Genomic DNA, 9,598 nt, shown 5'->3' with positions numbered 1-9,598 from the left:
AATGATATCTAGTAAAAGAAATTACTTAAAGTGATGCATTACGTAACAACAAATACGAAAGAATGAATTCCAAAGTTCCCCTATTTCTTGTCATCTGATGCCGGGACTCTAAATTCCCTTGTTGGTTGGAGATAAGGGTGATGATAGAATGTCAACGTTAATTTCATGATTATTTTTCCCCTGAGAAACTCCGCGTACCGAAAATGATAGTATATACCACGAATAATAATATATCGCATTCTCTCTTCGATTTTCAGTTTTTTTTTAGTAAAGACTGACAGACTGCAGCCTCAGTATAACGTTTATGTTATACTGATAATGAATATTTAAGATTCGTGAACTGTGGAAATTTGCCGTTTTATCAAATTTGAAACTAAGAAAACTGACTTTGTCTCAGTTTAACATCGGGTGTGTGATAATGTTCTTCAATATTGTATGTGTACAGTTGTCTCCAAAATAGGAAGCTCAAAGATTTTCCATATAGAATGTGCAACGATTTGCTCTAACACGAGATGGGTAACATTTTTCAAAATGGGCTGTGAACGATGTTCTTTCACATAGAATATGTAGGATGTTCTTCAGAATGGGATGTGTAGAGATGTTCATCATAGGATGTTAAATTGCGTCCACTACGGGATGTGTAACGATGATCCTCAATATGAAATGTATAACTGTTTTTGAACGTGAGATGGGTAACGATGTTCTTCATCATCGGATGTGTAATGATTTTCTTCCTAATAGGATGTGTAACAATGTTTTTCGACACGGGATGTATGATCATACTCCGTAATACTGGATGTGTAACGATGTTCTTCGCTACAGGATGTCTAACGATACTCTTCATCATAAGGTGCGTTACGATTTTATTCAGCACAGGACGTGTAGAGATGTTCTTCAAAATGGCAAGTGTCAATGCCTTTATCAAAACAGGATGTTTGAAGATGTCCTTTAACGCAGCACGTGCAAGTATATCCTTTAACAAAGGTTGTCTGGAGATGTAATTAACCACATGATGGATCCGAAAAGATATTCCAGAGTTCTGGGGCTTCTTCCTTATGCAAGGTTGGCTGCAAGTGTTGCCTGATGACGAAATGAACACCAGGGATTAAATGGAATGAGGTGCAATAATTAGTCCCCAACGTCGTCATCGGTGTCGAGTTAGGTTTATTTTCGTCTACTCGGATGACGTTGCGAAACTTTCAATGTAGTTTCAGTCAAAAGGCCTTAGTCTAAGCCACCCGTCAAAATAAAAGCGAATAATGATGGATAGGGAACACCGCTCAATTCGAAACTGATTTACCCCGAACGGACAAGACAACACCCTACACGCCTTCGTAAGAGTCTGGGCATCGGAATAAGACTCCCGGGAACACAGAGGACGCCAGTCAATTGTCAGTCAAGCAGAGATATTCAAAGACTGCAGTCAGGCAGTCATGTTATCGAGCCAAAGTCTAATGTTGCAACGGATTAGGGGGCCAACCGGGAAGTGCTGGGTCCCGCCATCGCGGCAGTGCCAAGGTTCCTCGTTGGGAAGATGCTCCTCTTACCCAGAAATGTTTGCTGAAACAGTTGCTGAACTCGCTATGGTAAGGAGTCCCCGATTAACACACCAAAAACCAGTGCCTACAACGAGAGTTCAAGTTAATCCTTCCTTTTATTGAAGGAAATTGGCCAGCAGCCACATACATACACACATATACATATATGTACTGTATATATATTTATATATAATATATTTATATAATTAACGTGTATATTTGTGTACATATATATCTTATATATATATATATATATATATATATATATATATATATATATATATATATATATATATATATATATATATATATATATATATTATTAAAGAAAGAGGTGGAATGGTGGTGAGGAAAGTGATAATAACAGTTTTGTAAAGGACCCATAAGATAAATATTTATTTGATATTAAGGGAGCAAAATTTTCCAGATGCAAACATTTCATAAAGAAACCCAACATTTTGATCGTATGAACTCAATAGATTTTGCTATCAATAAGTTCTCATTCACTTGGATCAGTGACATTCTGTCGTTGAATCAAATAACTGATAAGTTAACCTACTTATACTTTACCGAGTGATACAGCCAGCAATCACTGTTGAAAATAAGGGTTTCTTTGTGGCAAAATTCTTCGCTTTCTTCTTTGCCCTTTGTCTCGCCCTCAGTTTAGCCTTGCCCTTCAGACCAGAGTAGGCTTTTCCACGAGCAGAAATAATAGAATCTGAAATTCTGGATTTTGATGAATTTTAACACCAAAATTGAGGACTTCTGTGACAGGAGACTTTCATAGAAGAAAATTGTCACGAATTTTGAAACGGAAAGAGAGATGATGCTGCGTTATGATAGTAACGTTGACAACATAACCATTTAGAGCATGACGAAGTATCTTTGATAAACCAGCTGCTGGGAATATTAGGAATTACATTTTCAAATATGACTCAGTTATGAGAGACTTAATTCATAAGAATCATGATAAGATATAGCTAAACTGGAGGACATATAAGCAACAGATATCACGTAACCATCTGTTCCTGTTGTCAAAAGGTATGCTCACACAGAACAAGCATCGCCTACTAATGCGACAAAGAATGACCATGTTCGGCAAATGTGTAGCGAATTATAGCACAATGGTCTGTAAACATATGGTTAAGAAATGCACAGACTTCATGATTTTCATGTGACGTGATTCATGGGGCAAATGAGAGAAATAATAAAACATTGGAGGAGGAGAATGACGGAACTGGAATCAGAACTGACCATGGATATCGCTTCTGAGCAGCTGCAAATAGAATGTGATTTTGTAGATATTTAGTGGATGGGGATGAAGTGGCTGAAATTAAAATAATATAAGTGTGAATGTTTGATTTTTGCAAAAACTGTGGATGTTGAGAGGCTCAGGGACTAGGATTAATGTGCTCAGCTCAGTAAAAGATTTTGGAGCAATACCTTAGAGCCTTTGAAAAATCTCCCCCGACTGCTACACCAGTGAAAACGAGAGTAATAATGCGTACAAAAAGGAATGACGTGAGCTGCCTTTTGAGGTTGTGGCCCTATTGAGTGTGGCAGTGTGACTACACTAAGCGTCAGAAGCATAATCAGTATTTATTATTTGTTGTGTGTAACAATGTTAGTGAATGGGTACTATATCCCAAGTTTAGGCGAGTTCGTCCAGCCCATGGCCAGTCCCTTTTCCCGCCGGCCTCTATACAAGTATGGAGAGGATGTTTCTTTGTCAGGGATGTAACGTAATGTCCCTAGGGTTGGGATTTGCCGTTTCAACCATCCCACTAAAACTTACAAGGTCTGTTTATGGATATCACTGTAATACTTCCCCTTTCTTTGAGGGGATATTATACAACCCCAAGTGATAGTGTTCCTGCTACACAAACCCATATAAAGTTCTGATGATGCTGCACCTAGCCATGAACACTTTTTCCTATAGGTTTCGTCTTAATAAGACCACAACATGCAAACTATTATTACAGCCCTTTGTTATGAACATCGTAATAATACAATCATTACCTTTGGGATATTCTGTTCTAATACAACTGTAAGCTACGATTTCAATTGCAATACAGTCTCTAAATATCAAAGCAATTGCAATACAACCCTGGACTAGGCATGCCCACGTCTAGACACAATGACCATCATAATATAAGCTATGGCTAAAAAGCTAAAACCGCCATCATGGCGCTCTCTTTGGCTCTGGGTGACATTTGAAGCAACCTTTAGATTTGAACGTTATCCCTGTACGTCCCAGATACAAATGTTATCACCATGCAATACTTGGCGCCAAGTATCATTATAATACAAATTACGGCAAGAGCCTTTATTGTTGTGTAGTACATAATGTCGGGACAAAATAACCCATAGTTATGCATTCCGTTGCAATAAAACTTCTAAAAATGAGTGACATTTATTGCAGTGGCTGATTACAAACGCCATTTTAATAAAACCTTGATTCGTAAATTCCATTGAGGAACGGATGAACCCCCAGTTGCGAACGCGATTACAACTCCTATTTATAAACGTCATTATTTTTGAGATTTCTATCAATAAACACTAGTGCAGTATAATAAAACCCCAGATGTATGTTTCTTTAAAATCCTTATCACGAAAATATAGTATGAACATGCAGCTTGTAGGTAAAATGCTTTATTATCCTGCACAGCCCATAGATACAAACAGTTGGGTGAACCCCAAGCCTCAAACGTATCTAATACGACCAGTGAATTCGAGCGATACCAGGTTACTACGTCTAGGTATGAACGTTATTATTTTCAGTCCCCTGCCATGCCACCCGGTTAGGGCGTCATACCACTCCTAATAGTTGGGATCAAGGTCCTTTAAATATACCTTGGTTGCGATAAAAATTAAAATATAATTTGTATTTACGAATGACATTGTGTTACCACCCATTGCTACAATCTGCAAGCACCATGAGAAAATAACTCGTGGATTAAATCGTTAACCATATATATTAATTTCTATGTAATACAACCGTAGCACATCATTGTGCGTAACTGCCATTATTGTCAGTAGGTGTAAAATAGTCCCCGAGCTACTTGCTAAAAACACGTCATATCCTAAACAATGACGCATTTCCGTTTTCAGTAATAGTTGCTGGAACCAGCCCCACCAGAAAAGAGCAACTATACGTCCTGTATATGACAGTCTAAACTAAAAAAAAATAATAATAAAATTATGGTCCCATTACCTGCAAGTCTGCAACTAATTTCTTTCCTTTCACTTTCCTATTGAAAACAAATGTAGTTGATGTTACTTTTTGTTAAGGTGTTTTAAGACGAATTAGCAGGTTTCAAACATATTTGTACATAATGTCCACCGATGATTCATAGATAAAACGACCATGTATGTAATTCTTAATCTATAATACTGATATCTTGATAAATACAGAAGACGTCTCTTATCTAAAGATTATAACGTTAAGTAATGTGCTATATATGTACATAAACACCAGCCGCAAAAGAGACATGGAAGTAAATTTAACATAATTCAGTCAGCAACTTTTATCTTATTGCAGATGAAAGGATGTCTGTCCTTTTATCTTTACCCTAAGAAACCAAATACATACCTTTTCCCCATAAGTTCACGAATAAGCGTTTAAACAAATGATTGTGTCTTATTACCACCCGGAAGCTACAAAGATGAGAGATGCAAGGCTGATACGTCTGGCGGTACATATCCCGTACAAGGTCGCTCGCTAGGAGCAAAGATACTTCTCTCTCTCTCTCTCTCTCTCTCTCTCTCTCTCTCTCTCAATACAGAAACATGCATACAGCACCATCATTGTCGCCTCCAACTCTGCATGGCGTAAAGGGTCTCTGTGAAATTCATCTACTCATGTCTTTTCTGTGCTCTATCTTTTACAAATCTCCACTCATCTTCAGCTCCCTTTCTCATAGGTCTCATCAAAGTAGGTCTGAGTCTTCCAACTCTTCTAGTGCCCACAGGAGCTTAGCTGACACTGATTTGTACTATTCTCTTAGACCCAAGGGTTGTACGAAAGACGTTCATTCCGTCTCCATAACCCTTTCACGTATGGAACCTCACTAATTTCCCTCGTGGTATTTACTTATAGCTCTATCCTTCCATATCATTCCATCTATTATCTATACAGGGAAACAGCAAAAAGTTCCATTATTTATCTAATCTCATGGGAAAAATATCGAAGCCTGGTAATTGTGTTAGAGAATGACAAAGACTGAGCATCCTGACCCGTGAAGCGAAGGTGTGTACAAATCAACGGCGACATCTCTCTCTCTCTCTCTCTCTCTCTCTCTCTCTCTCTCTCTCTCTCTCTCTCTCTCTCTCTCTATATATATATATATATATATATATATATATATATATATATATATATATATTAAAAGAAAAAAAGAAGAAGATATATACATATATGTGTGTGTAAGTTTTACAGATGTTAACTCTATAAAAAGTAACTCCTGCATGTAGGTCCGATGCTGCCTTTGCTGTGGGAAATGTGCTCTCTTTGTGCAGCTGCACAATAAGGGGTACATATTTTGCGATTTAATGAGTACAGACTTGTTTGAAGCATGGTTCGAGTGTTAGACTAGAGAAGTATGCCAGAGACTCTTACCATTATGTAAAGATACAAATATGTATGTGAGCTGAGAAGCTCAGGCTGTGACGTCAAGCTCGGTCCCAAAATAATGCTATCTGGCATTAGTCTTGCACACAGTCAGAAACTTACATCTGCAATCGTTGCTGCTGTTCCTTAAGTAAATACCATTCTGCTCACAACTATACAACGTCTACTATGAAAATGGGTTCTCTCATGTGATTGCATTCTGCGGGGGAAAATCTAAAACAAACAGAGAAATTGGAGACTAGTAGCTTTGGAGGCCAAAGATAACTATGGGTTCGTGTGTTTTTGTATGATCTCACCTACTAACAACTTTTAGGAAATTTACTAGTTAGTTGTTTGCATACTTCGCTTTTTAATTATGTCGATAAATTTGCTCAGTAAGAAGTAACGTTCATCAAGTTGAAATTGAGACCAGCTATTCTCGAAAACATCCTTGTGAACGTACGAAAACTGAGAAACTTTTCATTGAGTGAACGATAACTATAGAGAAAACCCTGCTCTTCTTAGCGTCTTGTCGGAAGGCTGCGAAGCACCGACCGACCAACCAAGGGTTGAATCACACACTCAACTCTCTCAGTAGCCCCTGGCATACCCAGCAAGAAGTGAGTGTGTGTGTTGTGGTGAAATAAATCGGCCCATGTGATGGTATTGTGTTCATCACAGAAAGAGAGGAGTCTGTCATTTACTATCGCTGACTTGTGAGGGGACGACAATATGTTTTAGAGTGTTATTCGTCTCGCGTCTGGCAACAATGCTTGGTGACATACCAAATATGTGAGTGGCTTTAGAGGCAAGTCTTCCTCTCTGACTCACATGTTGCAATAAAGCGAATGGATTGCTCATGATGTTTGTGTATAGGGTAAAGCTGCCTCCAAAGTGGATGAAAAGTGATTACAAAAGGAAAAAATATTTTAATTGTTGAATAGCTGCGAGAGGCATTTCTCCACTTTTTCAGTTTTGTTTTTGTACAGTATGTACCTCGTCTATACATCTTATAGAAGAAACAACATAAGTTTTCGCACATTCTGTTATTAGATATTATATTAAAGAGTTAGCGCCTTTGTATGTGCACCAAATGCCAATTGAAGCACGGGAACAATGTGAGCAAGTTTAAATTTTATGAGAATCTCTCTCTCTCTCTCTCTCTCTCTCTCTCTCTCTCTCTCTCTCTCTGCAAGTTGTTTACATTGCATGATTAACTTACAGCTGCTGTAACTTGATTCAGTTACATGGGTAGAGTCGTATTTATAAGGCCCCATATCTCTATCAACATAAATGATCGTTTTGAAGTACTTTGTAAAGAAAAGTTTGTGAGAGAGGTCTGTTCATTTAACAGGGCTGACAACCACTTTTTCAAGTGTTTCTGTAGGGAAACGCATTGCACTAGTTCTTGCCCAGCATGTGGAGGGAATAATATAATAATACTACGCATTTGTCAATAATAATATCATTGGAACTGTAATTTATTTTGAAGCAAGATTGAGTGATTACTTTTCTTAAAAACTTTAATCTGAGAGGGGGAGAAAGAGAGAGAGAGAGAGAGCAATCTTCATAGAATATAATTATGATTGTACAGATCCATTTTGCGACACATGCAAGGTCACTACTTAGTGTAAATCTTCAGCTAAAGTTATGCAGTGCTTCCAGTAATTGATTTCCGTAATGTAAGGATACCTCTTGCGACACAGTTGAAAGCCCATTACATTAATGCTAATATTTTTGGCATTAACGAAAGGAAACGTAAAAAATTCATTTGGTACACCTAGATTCAATATTATATATATATATATATATATATATATATAAAATTAATTTATATATATATATATATATATATATATATATATATGTATATATATATACACACACATACATACAAATACACGTGCACACATTAGGGTTAGCGTAATATCCATATGGTTTTCCAATAGTTTATTTTTAAGAAAATATTGCTGGTTGTATGTAGTTTTCTCTCAATTTGTATATTGTATAAATGTATATTTTGCCGAGCCAGTCATCTTTTCGGGACACAACTAATCCGCATTGCAATAGAAACTACAAATATTTCACTTTTCCAAGTAAACATACTCAGAAATTTGCAGTACAAGAAGGTATGTAGCCTTTCTGCATGATAATATTCATTACCAAAGAGATAACTATTGTGAAGTGTTGTAAGGTTATTATTAATATATTGATTTTTTTAGTTTCTCTTCAGCTTTCAGTGAATATAATTTCTGGGTATCAGTACCATCGGTCAGACCTTAAATGATACTTAATTGAATAGAAGTAAAACTATTTTAATTAAGCTCATGATTATTCACGCAACGTCGAGAATAAATTCCAGCATATCGCATTTCATTAGAGAATTAGACTCCTAATCGTTAGAGTACGTGAACTAATGTTAAACTTTCATTTCAAACTCTCAGATAAAAATCTAATTTCCTTACTGTTGCAGCTGTCCTGGTTGGCCCTACGTACATCTTATTCCCCCCCAAACATGTTCCTTTTTTTAAAATGAATTTGTTGGTTAAAGGTCAAGCTAAAAGTTTTCGCTAAATTTTTTTGAAGACCTTCAGTTCCACTGTCAAGACAAATATAGGTGGGTGTAAATGCTTAATTTTCGGGTTGCGTTACCATCTTTTCCTTCCTTGACTCAGTGCATCAGCTGTTACTGACAACAAGGAAAGTGAGCCTTGTTGATCTTATGGTTCAGTTTTCGTTATTAAAGGGACGTCTCTCTCTCTCTCTCTCTCTCTCTCTCTCTCTCTCTCTCTCTCTCTCTCTCTCTCTCTCTCATACACATTGTTATTTTTATTATATATGGGAAGTTATTAAATTTTTTATTTTCATCGTATCTTTTGAATAAGAATGTCCCAAACAGAAATTTACCAATAGTTGTGAAAACGTAAGATGCATGAGGCGTTCCTCGTTCTTTTAATCAGGCAGTACGACACTTACAGTATATTACTTTCTGAAAAAGCAGTCTTTGTCACCTTGTTTTTCTTCAGCATACCCAGTATTGAACTGTTACTGCACCTGCCACTTGAGCATCCCTTGTTGTTACAATCTGCGCGATTGTGAGCATTCATGTCAACAACATAAAGGACATGATGACATCCCTCGTGTTTCTGGATTGTTTGTTGGTTGGGGGGCGGGGGAGTAGGGGTGGATGAGGTTTGAGAGGGCTTATTCGTCTTCTGCCTTCTCCCTCTCCCTAGTTTCAACGCGAGTACAGTCTTCAGTTCTGAAAAAGCTCTAGTTCAGTCTGTTCCCAAGAGTCTATTGCCCTTTTTCCCATACCCCATACTCTTCCTTCCCCCAATGGTTAATAGGCATTCGTATCGCCAGCATTATTTCTAATTTATTTTAAAAAAGATGAAACCGGCAGAAAAGTTCTTTCATGAGACTGTGAAAGCTCTAGAAATCTATTTCT

At 37.3% G+C, this 9,598-nt stretch overlaps 1 protein-coding gene across 3 annotated transcripts in view; it reads left to right on the top strand.

The window, feature by feature from the left end:
* The first annotated feature begins 6,681 nt into the window (after nucleotides 1-6,681).
* Nucleotides 6,682-9,598, top strand: part of LOC136833759 (cyclic AMP-dependent transcription factor ATF-7-like) — a 178,838-nt gene continuing 175,921 nt past the window's right edge. Inside the window, exon 1 of one of the 3 annotated variants that reach the window (XM_067095983.1) lies at nucleotides 6,682-6,767. The gene's annotated coding sequence lies outside the window, so the exon portion shown is untranslated. Of the gene's footprint in view, nucleotides 6,940-9,598 lie in introns of all 3 variants that reach the window. The other 2 variants (XM_067095984.1, XM_067095986.1) reach the window with 2 other exon arrangements.

The sequence above is a fragment of the Macrobrachium rosenbergii genome, chromosome 52 (genome assembly GCF_040412425.1).
Source record: "Macrobrachium rosenbergii isolate ZJJX-2024 chromosome 52, ASM4041242v1, whole genome shotgun sequence".
In the NCBI taxonomy this organism is placed as follows: Eukaryota; Metazoa; Arthropoda; class Malacostraca; order Decapoda; family Palaemonidae; genus Macrobrachium; species Macrobrachium rosenbergii.
Note: the sequence above shows the minus strand (reverse complement) of the source record. Positions and strands in the feature narration are given on the sequence as shown.